Raw genomic sequence first — 15470 nt, forward strand, 5'->3', positions numbered from 1 at the left:
GCATCAGCCAACTTTGTTTCGGCGCCGTCGCTGGCGAGCCACATATATAAGGTGTCCCGGGAGGGGCGGGACTGCACTCCTCACTGGATCAGCAGGTAGTGGAGGAGCCGGCCTTACGCTGGGCCCGGAGACCGCCCATGTACCTGGCCCGTCTCAGGAGGCAGGGTTTCGCCCCAACAAGCACGCACAGATACCTGGTGCCGTGGGGTTTCAGTGGTCAGTGAGTCACCGGCGTGGCGTTGCCGTACGTGTCAACAAAAATTTCACTCACACACACACGCTCTCACTCACACACACTCTCTCACTCACACACACTCACTCACACACTCATTCACACACACTCTCTCACTCTCACACACTCACTCTCACACACACTCACACACACTCTCACACACACTCACAGACACACACACGCACTCACTCACACACTCACTCTCACACTCACACTCGCACTCACTCACACATACACACTCACTCACACACACTCGCACTCACTCACACATACACACTCTCACACACACACATACTCACACTCTCACAGACACACACTCTCTCTCACACACACACACACTCTCACTCATGCACTCACACACACACTCTCACTCATGCACTCACACACACTCTCACTCTCACACACACACACACTCTCTCTCTCTCACTCACACACACTCTCACACACACGCTCTCTCTCTTTCACACTCACACACTCTCTCACACACACGCGCACTCACTCTCATACACACACAGATGATGAGCAACGCCCACAAAGTGTTGGAGGAGACAACAAGAAGCAGCAGTCTAGACACAAAAAGCCAGAGTAACTCAGCGGGACAGGCAGCATCTCTGGAGAGAAGGAATGGGTGATGTTTCGGGTCGAAACCCTTCTTCAGACTGGTTAGGGGATAAGCGAAACGAGAGACATCGACGGTGATGTGGAGAAATAAAGAACAATGAATGAACAATATGCAACAAAATTAACGATGATAAAGGAAACAGGCCATTCATTGTAAGCTGTTTGGAGGGTGAAAACGAGAAGCTAGTGCGACTTGGGTGGGGGAGGGATGGAGAGAGAGAGAGAGAGAGAGAGAGAGAGAGAGAGAGAGAGAGAGAGAATGAGAATGAATGAATGAATGAATGAATGAATGAATGAATGAATGAATGAATGAATGAATGAATGAATGAATGAATGAATGAATGAATGAATGAATGAATGAATGAATGAATGAATGAATGAATGAATGAATGAATGAATGAATGAATGAATGAATGAATGAATGAATGAATGAATGAATGAATGAATGAATGAATGAATGAATGAATGAATGAATGAATGAATGAATGAATGAATGAATGAATGAATGAATGAATGAATGAATGAATGAATGAATGAATGAATGAATGAATGAATGAATGAATGAATGAATGAATGAATGAATGAATGAATGAATGAATGAATGAATGAATGAATGAATGAATGAATGAATGAATGAATGAATGAATGAATGCCGGGTCTACCTGAAGTGAGAGAAATCAATATTCATTAAACTGGGATATAACCTCCCCAAGCGAAATATGAGATACTGTTCCTCCAATTAGCGTTTCGCCTCCCTCCGACAATGGAGGAGACCTAGGACCGCAGATGTTGGAATCTGGAGTAAAACACACAAAGTACTGGAGAGAATACACAAGAAACTCACGAGAGTACAAAATCACGAAAGGAATGTGGTCAAGTTGGAAGGAAGTGTCTGAAGAAGGGTCTCGACCCGAAACAATAGACAATAGGTGCAGGAGTAGGCCATTCAGCCCTTCGAGCCAGCACCGCCATTCAATGCGATCATGGCTGATCACTCTCAATCAGTACACCGTTCCTGCCTTCTCCCCATACCCCCTCACTCCGCTATCCTTAAGAGCTCTATCCAGCTCTCTCTTGAAAGCATCCAACGAACTGGCCTCCACTGCCTTCTGAGGCAGAGAATTCCACACCTTCACCACTCTCTGACTGAAAAAGTTCTTCCTCATCTCCGTTCTAAATGGCCTACCCCTTATTCTTAAACTGTGGCCCCTTGTTCTGGACTCCCCCAACATTGGGAACATGTTTCCTGCCTCTAATGTGTCCAATCCCCTAATTATCTTATATGTTTCAATAAGATCCCCCCTCATCCTTCTAAATTCCAGTGTATACAAGCCTAATCGCTCCAGCCTTTCAACATACGACAGTCCCGCCATTCCGGGAATTAACCTAGTGAACCTACGCTGCACGCCCTCCATAGCAAGAATATCCTTCCTCAAATTTGGAGACCAAAACTGCACACAGTACTCCAGGTGCGGTCTCACCAGGGCCCGGTACAACTGTAGAAGGACCTCTTTGCTCCTATACTCAACTCCTCTTGTTATGAAGGCCAACATTCCATTGGCTTTCTTCACTGCCTGCTGTACCTGCATGCTTCCTTTCATTGACTGATGCACTAGGACACCCAGATCTCGTTGAACTCCCCCTCCTCCTAACTTGACACCATTCAGATAATAATCTGCCTTTCTATTCTTACTTCCAAAGTGAATAACCTCACACTTATCTACATTAAACTGCATCTGCCATGTATCCGCCCACTCACACAACCTGTCCAAGTCACCCTGCAGCCTTATTGCATCTTCCTCACAATTCACACTACCCCCCAGCTTAGTATCATCTGCAAATTTGCTAATGGTACTTTTAATCCCTTCGTCTAAGTCATTAATGTATATCGTAAATAGCTGGGGTCCCAGCACCGAACCTTGCGGTACCCCACTGGTCACTGCCTGCCATTCCAAAAGGGACCCATTTATCCCCACTCTTTGCTTTCTGTCTGTCAACCAATTTTCTATCCATGTCAGTACCCTACCCCCAATACCATGTGCCCTAATTTTGGCCACTAATCTCCTATGTGGGACCTTGTCGAAGGCTTTCTGAAAGTCGAGGTACACCACATCCACTGACTCTCCCCTGTCAATTTTCCTAGTTACATCCTCAAAAAATTCCAGTAGATTTGTCAAGCATGATTTCCCCTTTGTAAATCCATGCTGACTCGGAATGATCCTGTTACTGCTATCCAAATGCTCAGCAATTTCGTCTTTTATAATTGACTCCAGCATCTTCCCCACCACTGATGTCAGACTAACTGGTCTATAATTACCCGTTTTCTCTCACCCTCCTTTCTTAAAAAGTGGGATAACATTTGCTATCCTCCAATCCACAGGAACTGATCCTGAATCTATAGAACATTGAAAAATGATCTCCAATGCTTCCACTATTTCTAGAGCCACCTCCTTAAGTACCCTGGGATGCAGACCATCAGGCCCTGGGGATTTATCAGCCTTCAGTCCCATCAGTCTACCCAAAACCATTTCCTGCCTAATGTGGATTTCCTTCAGTTCCTCCATCACCCTAGGTTCTCCGGCCCCTAGAACATTTGGGAGATTGTGTGTATCTTCCTCAGTGAAGACAGATCCAAAGTAACTGTTTAACTCGTCTGCCATTTCTTTGTTCCCCATAATAAATTCCCCTGCTTCTGTCTTCAAGGGACCCACATTTGCCTTGACTATTTTTTTCCTCTTCACGTACCTAAAAAAAACTTTTGCTATCCTCCTTTATATTATTGGCTAGTTTACCCTCGTACCTCATCTTTTCTCCCCGTATTGCCTTTTTAGTTAACTTTTGTTGCTCTTTAAAAGAGTCCCAATCCTCTGTCTTCCCACTCTTCTTTGCTATGTTATAGTTCCTCTCCTTAATGTTTATGCTTTCCCTGACTTCCCTTGTCAGCCACAGGTGTCTCTTACTCCCCTTAGAGTCTTTCCACCTCTTTGGAATAAATTGATCCTGCAACCTCTGCATTATTCCCAGGAATACCTGCCATTGCTGTTCTACCGTCTTCCCTGCTAGGGCCTCCTTCCAGTCAATTTTGGCCAGCTCCTGCCTCATGCCTCTGTAATCCCCTTTGCTATTCTGTAATACTGACACTTCCGATTTTCCCTTCTGCCTTTCCATTTGCAGAGTAAAACTTATCATGTTGTGATCACTGCCTCCTAATGGCTCTTTTACCTCTAGTCCCCTTATCAGATCAGCATAATTACACAACACTAAATCCAGAATTGCCTTCTCCCTGGTAGGCTCCAGTACAAGCTGTTCTAAGAATCCATCTCGAAGGCACTCTACAAACTCTCTTTCCTGGGGTCCATTTCCAACCTGATTTTCCCAGTCTACCTGCATGTTGAAATCTCCCATAACCACCGTAGCATTACATTTTTGACACGCCAATTTTATCTCCTGATTCAACTTGCACCCTATGTCGAGGCTACTGTTTGGGGGCCTATAGATAACTCCCATTAGGGTCTTTTTACCCTTACAATTTCTCATTTCTATCCATACTGATTCAACATCTCCTGATTCTATGTCACCCCTTGCAAGGGAATGAATATCATTCCTTACCATCAGAGCAACCCCACCCCCTCTGCCCACCTGTCTGTCTTTTCTATACGTTGTGTACCCCTGAATATTTAGTTCCCAGCCCTGGTCCTCTTGTAGCCATGTCTCAGTGATCCCTACAACATCATACTTGCCCATGACTAACTGAGCCTCAAGCTCATCCACTTTATTTTTTATACTACGCGCATTTAAGTACAACACTTTAACTTCTGTATTTACCTCCCCTCTCACATCGGTCACAATTGGCCCTGCCCTTAATTTCTTTTCCCCTCTAGAACTTCTGTTCCCATTCTTCCGAGAGTCTTCTGCAATATCTCCTGTATTCCCTTTTACCTCATCTTCATATTCACAATTTGTTAACCCCATATAGAAACGTCACCCATTCCATCTCTCCAGAGATGCTGCCTGACCCGCTGAGTTACTCCAGCATTTTGTGTCATACCTGGTCAAGTTGGAAGGGGTGCAGAGAAGGATTTACAGGTATGTTGTCAGGAAGAGAGGAACTTTGTGTGTTCAGTTTAATTTATTGTTCAGTTTGGTTTATTGTCACGTATGAAAAAGCTTTTGCGTGCTAACCGGTCAGCAGAAAGACAATACGTGATTACAATCGATCAATTTGCAGTGCATAACGAAGGTATTTATTCACAAAATGCTGGAGTAACTCAGCAGGTCAGGCAGCATCTCAGGAGAGAAGGAATAGGCGACGTTTCAGGTCGAGACCCTTCTTCAGACTGATGTCAGGGGGGCGGGACAAAGGAAGGATATAAGTGGAGACAGGAAGACAGTGGGAGATCTGGGAAGGAGGAGGGGAAGAGAGGGACAGAGGAACTATCTAAAGTTGGAGAAGTCGATGTTCATACCACTGGGCTGCAAGTGCATTAATTTACAGTGCATAGATACATGGAAAGGGAATAACGTTTAGTGCAAGGTTAAGCCTGCAAAGTCCGATGAAGGCTTTTCATCTGAGGGAAATCAGAGGTAGACATCATAGTAGTTCAGCACTGCTCTCTAGTAAAAAAAAAATGGCACTTGCAATATGTTAGCTCTCATTGCTGTGCAATAACTTGCTGTCTTGATTGCACTGTACACTGCCTCGACCGTATTGTAATTGTTTTGTCTATATTGTATTAGAGGTCAGTTTGTTTAATTCAGTAGATTATGTTTAGCTTGTTATGGATAAAGGTTTATCCTTTGTACTGTCTGCTGTGTGTGATTGCATCATCTGGACTGCTTTAATTTCGCTGTACTTTGTGTAGTGACAATAAAGGTTTTTACAATTTACAATTAGTTGCGCTAGCATGGTTCAGTTGCCTGATAACAGCTGGGAAGAAACTGTCCCTGAATTTGGTGGTGTGTGTTTTCACACAGCTATACCTTTTGCCCGACAGGAGAGGGAAGAAGGGGGGAGTGGCCAGTATATGTGCGTATGTGTATATGTGTATATGTACGCACACTGGACTTTTGTTCTCATTAAATTGTTTACAGTGTACTATGTTTACATATTCTGTGGTGCTGCTGCTGCAAGAATATAATTGTTCCATCTGGAACATATGACAAGAAAACACTCTTGACACAAACACAATGGACGTGTGAAAACGCACGCCATCAAATTCAGGGACAGTTTCTTCCCAGCTGTTATCGGGCAACTGAACCATCCTAGCGAAGTATAAGAAATAAAGTGGATGAGCTTGAGGCTCAGTTAGACATTGGCAAGTATGATGTTGTGGGAATCACTGAGACATGGCTACAAGAGGACCAGAGCTGGGAACTGAATATTCAGGGGTACACAACATATAGAAAAGACAGACAGGTGGGCAGAGGGGGTGGGGTCGCTCTGTTGGTGAGGAATGATATTCACTCCCTTGCAAGGGGGGGACATAGAATCAGGAGATGTAGAATCAGTATGGATAGAAATGAGGAAGTGTAAGGGTAAAAAGACCCTAATGGGAGTTATCTATAGGCCCCCAAACAGTAGCCTCAACATAGGGTGCAAGTTGAATCGGGAGCTAAAATTGGCATGTCGCAAATGTAATGCTACGGTGGTTATGGGAGATTTCAACATGCAGGTAGACTGGGAAAATCAGGTTGGTAATGGACCCCAGGAAAGAGAGTTTGTGGAGTGTCTCCGAGATGGATACTTAGAACAGCTTGTACTGGAGCCTACTAGGGAGAAGGGTTTAGAGTTGTGTAATGAACCTGATCTGATAAGGGGACTCGAGGTAAAAGAGCCATTAGGATGCAGTGATCACAATATGATAAGTTTTACTCTACAAATTGAGATGGAGAAGGGAAAATCGGAAGTGTCAGTATTACAGTATAGCAAAAGGGATTACAGAGGCATGAGGCAGGAGCTGGCCTGAATTGACTGGAAGGAGGCCCTAGCAGGGAAGATGGTGGAACAGCAATGGCAGGTATTCCTGGGAATAATGCAGAAGTTGCAGGATCAATTTATCCCAAAGAGGAGGAAAGATTCCAAGGGGAGTAAGAGGCACCCGTGGCTGACAAGGGAAGTCAAGGACAGCATAAAAATAAAAAAGAAGTACAACAAAGCAAAGAAGAGTGGGAAGCCAGAGGATTGGGACTCTTTTAAAGAGCAACAGAAGATGACTAAGAAGGCAATACGGGGAGAAAAGATGAGGTACGAGGGTAAACTAGCCAATAATATAAAGGAGGATAGTAAAAGCTTTTTTAGGTATGTAAAGAGGAAAAAAATAGTCAAGGCAAATGTGGGTCCCTTGAAGACAGAAGCAGGGGAATTTATTATGGGGAACAAGGAAACGGCAGACGAGTTGAACCGGTACTTTGGATCTGTCTTCACTAAGGAAGATACAAGCAATCTCCCAGATGTTCTAGTGGCCAGAGATCCTAGGGTGACGGAGGAACTGAAGGAAATCCACATTAGGCAGGAAATGGAGTTGGGTAGACTGATGGGACTGAAGGCTGATAAATCCCCAGGGCCTGATGGTCTGCATACCAGAGTACTTAAGGAGGTGGCGCTAGAAATTGTGGATGCATTGGTGATCATTTTCCAATGTTCTGTAGATTCAGGATCAGTTCCTGTGGATTGGAGGGTAGCTAATGTTGTCCCACTTTTTAAAGAAAGGAGGGAGAGAGAAAACGGGAAATTATAGACCAGTTAGTCTGACATCAGTGGTGGGGAAGATGCTGGAGTCAATTATAAAATACGAAATTGCTGAGCATTTGGATAGCAGTAACAGGATCGTTCCGAGTCAGCATGGATTTACGAAGGGGAAATCATGCTTGACTAATCTTCTGGAATTCTTTGAGGATGTAACTAGGAAAATTGACAGGGCAGAGCTGGTGGATGTGGTGTACCTTGACTTTCAGAAAGCCTTCGACAAGGTCCCACATAGGAGATTAGTAGGCAACATTAGAGCACATGGTATTGGAGGTAGGCTACTGACATGGATAGAAAATTGGTTGACAGACAGAAAACAAAGAGTGGGGATAAATGGGTCCCTTTCAGAATGGCAGGCAGTAACTAAGTGAGGTACCGCAAGGCTCGGTGTTGGGACCGCAGCTATTTACAATATACATTAATGACTTGGATGAAAGGATTAAAAGGACCATTAGCAAATTTGCAGATGATACAAAGCTGGGTGGTAGGGTGAACTGTGAGGAAGATGCTATGAGGTTGCAGGGTGACTTGGACAGGTTGTGTGAGTGGGCGGATGCATGGCAGATGCAGTTTAATGTGGATAAGTGTGAGGTTATCCACTTTGGTGGTAAGAATAGGAAGGCAGAATATTATCTGCATGGTGTCAAGTTAGGAAAAGGGGTCGTACAACAAGATCTGGGTGTCCTAGTGCATCAGTCACTGAAAGGAAGCATGCAGGTAGAGTAGGCAGCGAAGAAAGCCAATGGAATGTTGGCCTTCATAACAAGAGGAGTTGAGTATAGGAGCAAAGAAGTCCTTCTGCAGTTGTACAGGGCCCTAGTGAGACCGCACCTGGAGTACTGTGTGCAGTTTTGGTCTCCAAATTTGAGGAAGGATATTCTTGTTATTGAGGGCGTGCAGTGTAGGTTTACTAGGTTAATTCCCAGAATGGCGGGACTGTCATAAGTTGAAAGATTGGAGCGACTAGGCTTATATACACTGGAATTTAGAAGGATGAGAGGAGATCTTATCGAAACGTATAAGATTATTAAGGGGTTGGACACGTTAGAGGCAGGAAACATGTTCCCAATGTTGGGGGAGTCCAGAACAAGGGGCCGCAGTTTAAGAATAAGGGGTAGGCCATTTAGAACTGAGATGAGGAAAAACCTTTTCAGTCAGAGAGTTGTGAATCTGTGGAATTCTCTGCCTCAGAAGGCAGTGGAGGCCAATTCTCCGGATGCATTCAAGCGAGAGCTAGATAGAGCTCTTAAGGATAGCGGAGTCAGGGGGTATGGGGAGAAGGCTGGAACGGGGTACTGATTGAGTATGATCAGCCATGATCACATTGAATGGTGGTGCTGGCTTGAAGGGCCGAATGGTCTACCCCTGCACCTATTGTCTATTGATTCAACGCGCCAGGCAGCATCTGTGGAGAAAAGGAATCAGTGACGTTTCGGGTCGAGACCCTTCTTCAAAAGTCACCTATTCCTTTTCCCCAGAGATGCTGCCTGACAACAGCTTTTTCCCCAGAGATGCTGCCTGACCCGCTGCCTGACTACAGCTTTTTGTGTCTGTCTTCGGTTTAACCAGCATCTCTGGGGAATATTAAATTGTTTGATTTTGTTTTCTTATGTTTTATTGGTCAGAATAAATGAAAGTAAAATATTTGAAAGAGATGCCATGAGAAACTACTCTGAAATACAATAAATTCGAACATCAATCTTTGGTCAAAATGTCCAAAATATACTTTATTCAAACAAACAAAATTCTTATAAAAGGTGGATCAGCACCGGCGACAACCAAATTCACCTGGCGGCAACCTACGACAGCGCCCACGACAGGACACAACACGCTACGATCATTGGCGTCAAGCCAGCTGTCACGGAAAAATTTCAAACGTTGTAAAATTTCCGCAATTTCACGAGATCTGCCACGACTCATTGGAGACTACTCACGACCATGCCCGCGACACCCCGGCGAACGTGTGGCGACAGCCTAGTCACCGGCAGTCGCCTTAAAAATCGCCGAACTGGGACAGGCCCCAGGCCCTTAAATCTATCAGGGGTATTTTTATTAGTTAGGTTGCTTGCTTGAAGAACAAAGGAAATTGAGCCAACCCCATATTTAATATGACCACGAATCATCTACTCCAGTTTCAAAAATGAAAATGATGTCAAACCTTATTGAAAACTTTAAAAAAGACAATATTCAAAAATAGTAACTGAAAATTCCCAGTATAACCCAAGTAACCCAAGTTAGCAAAAGGGGAAGTACAACGAGATCTGGGTGTCCTAGTGCATCAGTCACTGAAAGGAAGCATGCAGGTACAGCAGGCAGTGAAGAAAGCCAATGAAATGTTGGCCTTCATAACAAGAGGAGTTGAGTATAGGAGCAAAGAGGTCCTTCTGCAGTTGTACGGGGCCCTAGTGAGACCGCACCTGGAGTACTGTGTGCAGTTTTGGTCTCCAAATTTGAGGAAGGATATTCTTGCTATTGAGGGCGTGCAGCGTAGGTTTGCTAGGTTAATTCCCAGAATGGCAGGACTGTCATATGTTGAAAGACTGGAGCGACTAGGCTTGTATACACTGGAATTTAGAAGGATGAGAGGGGATCTTATTGAAACACGTTAGAGGCAGGAAACATGTTCCCAACGGAGATGAGGAAAAACTTTTTCAGTCAGAGAGTTGTGAATCTGTGGAATTCTCTGCCTCAGAAGGCAGTGGAGGCCAATTCTCTGAATGCATTCAAGAGAGAGCTAGATAGAGCTCTTAAGGATAGCGGAGTAAGGGGGTATGGGGGGAAGGCAGGAACGGGGTACTGAATGAGAATGCTCAGCCTTGATCACATTGAATGGCAGTACTGGCTCAAAGGGCCGAATGGCCTCCTCCTGCACCTATTGTCTATTGTCTAATCAAAGGGCGGTAGAGTTGCTGCCTTGCAGCACTTACAGCGCCGGATACCTGGGTTTCATCCCAACTATGGGCGCTGTCTGTACGGAGTTTGCACGTTCTTCCCGTGACCTGCGTGGGTTTTCTCCGAGATCCTCCGTTTCCTCCCACACTCCAAAGACGTACATGTTGGTAGCTTAATTGGCTTGGTATAAGTATAATTTTTTCCTGGTGTGTGTATCTTGTATCTTGTGGTCATTACTTCCGGAGAGTCTGCCAGGGATTATACAGGGAGGGGAGGGGGAGGGAGGGGGGGGGAAGCGAGGGAGGGGGGGGGGGAAGCGAGGGAGGGGGGGGGAGGGAGGGAGGGGGCGAAGGGAGGGAGGGGGGAAGGGAGGGGGGAAGGGAGGGAGGGGAGGAGGGGAGGATGGGGGGGGGGATGGGAGTAGGAGGGGGGAGAGGGGGGGAGGAGAGTCAGTCAACCCCACAACAAAATGGGGAGGAGTTGTACAGTTTGATAGCCGCAGGGGAATAATCAAGGACTAAGCTGTGTTCACCTCTGACCTCCTATGCTTTGTCCTGCACAGCCACAGCTTTCTTTCCCCCCATCCCTGCAGTCAGTATGAAGAAGGGTCTCGACCCGAAACGTCACCTGTCCATGTTCTCCAGTGATACTGCCTGATCCGCTGAGTTACTCCAGTATTTTGTGTCTCTCCTAGCTCACAGTCATTAGATGTTTGAACCCTGGGCTAATGAAACTGGCAGAAACACTAAAAGCAAATGTGACCAAACATTCAGTTGTAGGGAAGACACAAAAAGCTGGTGTAACTCAGCGGGCCCAGGCAGCATCTCTGGGAAAAAAGGACCAGGTGAATTTTTCCTTTCCCCTGACTCTCAGTCTGAAGAAGGGCCTCGACCTGAAACGTCACCTATCCATGTTCTCCAGAGATGCTGCCTGTCCCACTGAGTTACTGCAGCATTTACTGTCTACCTTCAGTTTAAACCTGCATCTGCAGTTCCTTCCTACACATCCAGTTGTAGGAACTTCATTGCGAGACGACAAAATGGTCCGTTTTGCTGGAGAGTTTGACAGTCGTAAAAGACCACAGAATGGGAAACAGGATCTTGTCTCTGCTTTACAGAAGCCAACAAATGCAGGTGCTAGAAAAGAAATAGTAAATACTGGAACTGTCAGCGGATGAGAAAGGATATTTGGAGAGATTCACAGTTAATAGATACAAGTTTCAAGATTCAATTTAATTGTTTCATGTACCAAGTAAGGTACAGTGAAATTTGAGTTACCATACAGCCATACTAAGTAAAAAGCAACAAGACGCACAGCCACATAAAATAAAATTTAACATAAACATCCACCACAGCGGATTCCACATTCCACACTGTGATGGAAGGTAATAAAGTTCAACAGCTTCCTCTTTGTTTACCCGTGGTTGGGGCTGCCGACTGTCCGAGGCCCTCGCGTCGGGATGATCGAAACTCCGGCGTCGGGACAGATTGAAACACTCTCTGTGGCATCGTCCCTTTGGTGCTAATGGAAGAAGTTTCATTGAAATTGGTGTTAACTTTTTTAAGTTATTCACATTTTAAATCAATCTCCTAGGGAGGGTGAGGGAGAGGGGGGGGGAGGGAGGAGGGGGAGGGAGGGGCAAGGAGTGAGGATAAGGGGGGTTGAGGGGGATGAAGTGGGGGAGAGGAAGGGATGGAGGGGGAGAGGAAGGGGGGGGGGGGGAGGGGAGGGAGGGACAGGGGGGGGAGGGGAGGAGGAGAGGGTGCTGCACCAATGCAGGAGAGGTTTGGGCCCACTTGGTCTAGTAGTCCTCTAAAGCTGTATTATGACATCTTGACACTTATACTCAATGCCCTGACCTATGAACTGGTTATTCTTTTATTTTACTTTAGTATTACCTTTTGCACTACTACAGTGCACTACTACAGTATAATTACATGAATAATTTCTGAATATCATCTTAATACATTTCAAAGTACTAAATTTGGCTCTTCACAGTAGAGTCATCGTCTTACAGCGTGGAAATATGCTCTTCGGCCCAACATGTCCACACTGGCCAACATGTCCCATCTATACTAGTTCCACCTGCCTGAGTTGGCCCGAATCCCTCTAAACCTGTCCTATCCATGTACTTGTCTAAATGTTTCTTAAACATTGCGAAGTTCCTGCCGCAACTACCTCCTCCGGCAGCTCGTTCCATACATCTGCCAACCTTTGTATGAAAAAGATACCCCTCAGGTTCCTATTAAATCTTTCCCCCCTCACTTTAAACCTATGTCCTCTGGTTCTCGATTCTCGTACTCTGGGCAAGAGACTCTGTGTGTCTTCCCGATTCCTCTCACGATTTTGTACACTAAATGTGCTTCATTTTACCCAGTCAATTAACCTACAAACCTGTACGTCTTTGGAGTGTGGGAGGAAACCGAAGATCTCGGACCCATACCAGTTTGCCTACAGAGCAAATAGGTCTACAGGGGATGCCATCGACACTGCTCTTCACACTGCACTGACCCACCTTGAACACCAGGGGAGCTATGTGAGGATGCTCTTTCTCGACTTCAGCTCTGCCTTTAACACGGTCATCCCGAGCAGACTGGTCACCAAACTTTCCGACCTTGGATTTTCCCTAACCATCTGCAAATGGATCAAGGACTTCCTGACCAACCGCCCCCAGACAGTCAAAATAGGCCCTCACCTCTCCTCCACCATTACACTGAGCACCGGCTCACCACAGGGCTGTGTGTTGAGCCCCATCCTTTACTCCCTCTACACTCACGACTGCGCCCCCACCCATCCCACCAACACCATCATCAAGTTCGCGGATGACACGACTGTGGTTGGACTTATCTCAGAAGGAGATGAGACAGCCTATAGGGATGAAATCCAAAGGCTGGCAGCATGGTGTTCAGTGAACAATCTGGTCCTGAACTCCTCCAAAACAAAGGAACTTATAATTGACTTTAGAAAAACCAGTGGAGATTACGACCCACTCTACATCAATGGGGTCTGCGTGGAAAGGGTACCAGCTTTCAGGTTCCTGGGTACGCACATCGCAGAGGATCTCACCTGGTCTACCAACACCATCACCACAGTAAAGAAGGCACAGCAGAGACTCCACTTCCTGAGGATCCTCAGGAAAACCAACCTGCAGGAGAAGCTCATGTTGTCCTTCTATCGCTGCTCCATCGAGAGTGTGCTGGCATACTGTATAACCACATGGTATGCCAGCTGCTCAGAAAAGGACAGGAAGGCCCTTCAGAGGGTCATCACGACGGCCCAGAAAATCATCGGCTGCTCACTGCCCTCCCTGGAGCACCTGTTCAGCCTGCGCTGCCTCAGTAGAGCAGGCAAAATAATAAAAGATCCATCCCACCCCGGCCACCGTCTGTTTGTTCATCTGCCCTCTGGTCGACGTTTCAGGTCAATCAAATCCCGAACAAACAGACTTAAGAACAGTTTTTACCCCAGGGCCATACGAGAACTGAACACTACCTGTGCACTAGGCAACACCGTTAAAAAATCTTGTACTTAATTTAATTGTATTTATGTATTTATTTGTTTTTGCATTTATTGCATATATGTTTGTACGCACCGTCAGGATTGGCTGTTTTTTAATTTCGTTGTACTCGTTGCAATGACAATAAATGAATATTATTATTATTATTATTATTATTAAAACCCACGCAGGTCACGGGGAGAAGTGCAAACTCCGTACAGACAGCGCCTGTAGTCAGGATCGAACCTGAGTCTCCCTGGCGCTGCATTCGCTGTAAAGCAGCAACTCTACCGCTGCGCCAGCGACTGCCCCAATGCAGGAGAATAAAGAGGAAAGAGATTGGACTTTTTTTTGCCTTCCATCACAGTGAGGAATCCGCTGTGGTGGATGTTTATGTTAACTTTTATGAGGTCGTGTGTCTTGTCGCTTTTCTTTTCCGTATGGCTGTACGGCAATTCGCATATTACTGCACCTTAATTGGTACATGTGACAATAAACGACATTTGAAACATTTGATATATATACGGATTTTTTTCCCCCGTTGATTATCTTGTTTACAGTGTACCGTGTCTACATATTGCTGCCTGACCTGCTGAGTTACTCCAGCATTTTGTGAATAAATACCTTCGATTTGTACCAGCATCTGCAGTTATTTTCTTATACTACACTTGTAGTATACTTGTAGTATACTACACTTTTCTTATAATAAACTTGACTTGACATATTCTGTAGTGCTGCTAGACAATAGACAATAGATAATAGACAATAGGTGCAGGAGGAGGCCATTCGGCCCTTCGAGCCAGCACCGCCATTCAATGTGATCATGGCTGATCATTCTCAATCAGTACCCCGTTCCTGCCTTCTCCCCATACCCCCTGACTCCGCTATCCTTAAGAGCTCTATCTAGCTCTCTCTTGAATGCATTCAGAGAATTGGCCTCCACTGCCTTCTGAGGCAGAGAATTCCACAGATTCACAACTCTCTGATTGTAAAAGTTTTTTTCAAGTAAGTATGTCATTGTTCTGTGTCCGGGACACACTTGACAATGAAACGCTCTTGACTCTTGACGCATCCCCTCTGTTCCCAGTCTATCTATTCTCAGTTTATTCTGGCAATCATTCAAACATATTTGCCCTCCAGCCTGTGCTGCGATTCCCTGGTGTGGTTAGCAGACCACAAACTGACCGCCCCTTCTCCCCTCCTCCCCTCCCTCCCTCCCCATTAGTGTCAGAGTAATGCGTCTCCCACATCAGCCTCTGTGGCCACTTGAATCGTCCAGTCTCCATCCCACAGCACCAGCCCTGTCCTGCCCTGTTCATCTGATCTGCCTTCCTCGCTGCGACGTTAAACCCTCTCCTTGTCTCCCAGCTTTATCCGTTTTGTGGGGGTTTCTTTTAATTTCCGATCTCGCTGAACGCTTCACTTTGTTGCACCCTGCAGGCAATTGGTGCCTGGAATTGTTTCCGGACAGTTGCGAAATCAGG

The sequence above is a fragment of the Rhinoraja longicauda genome, chromosome 3 (assembly GCF_053455715.1).
Source record: "Rhinoraja longicauda isolate Sanriku21f chromosome 3, sRhiLon1.1, whole genome shotgun sequence".
NCBI classification, from domain to species: domain Eukaryota; kingdom Metazoa; phylum Chordata; class Chondrichthyes; order Rajiformes; family Arhynchobatidae; genus Rhinoraja; species Rhinoraja longicauda.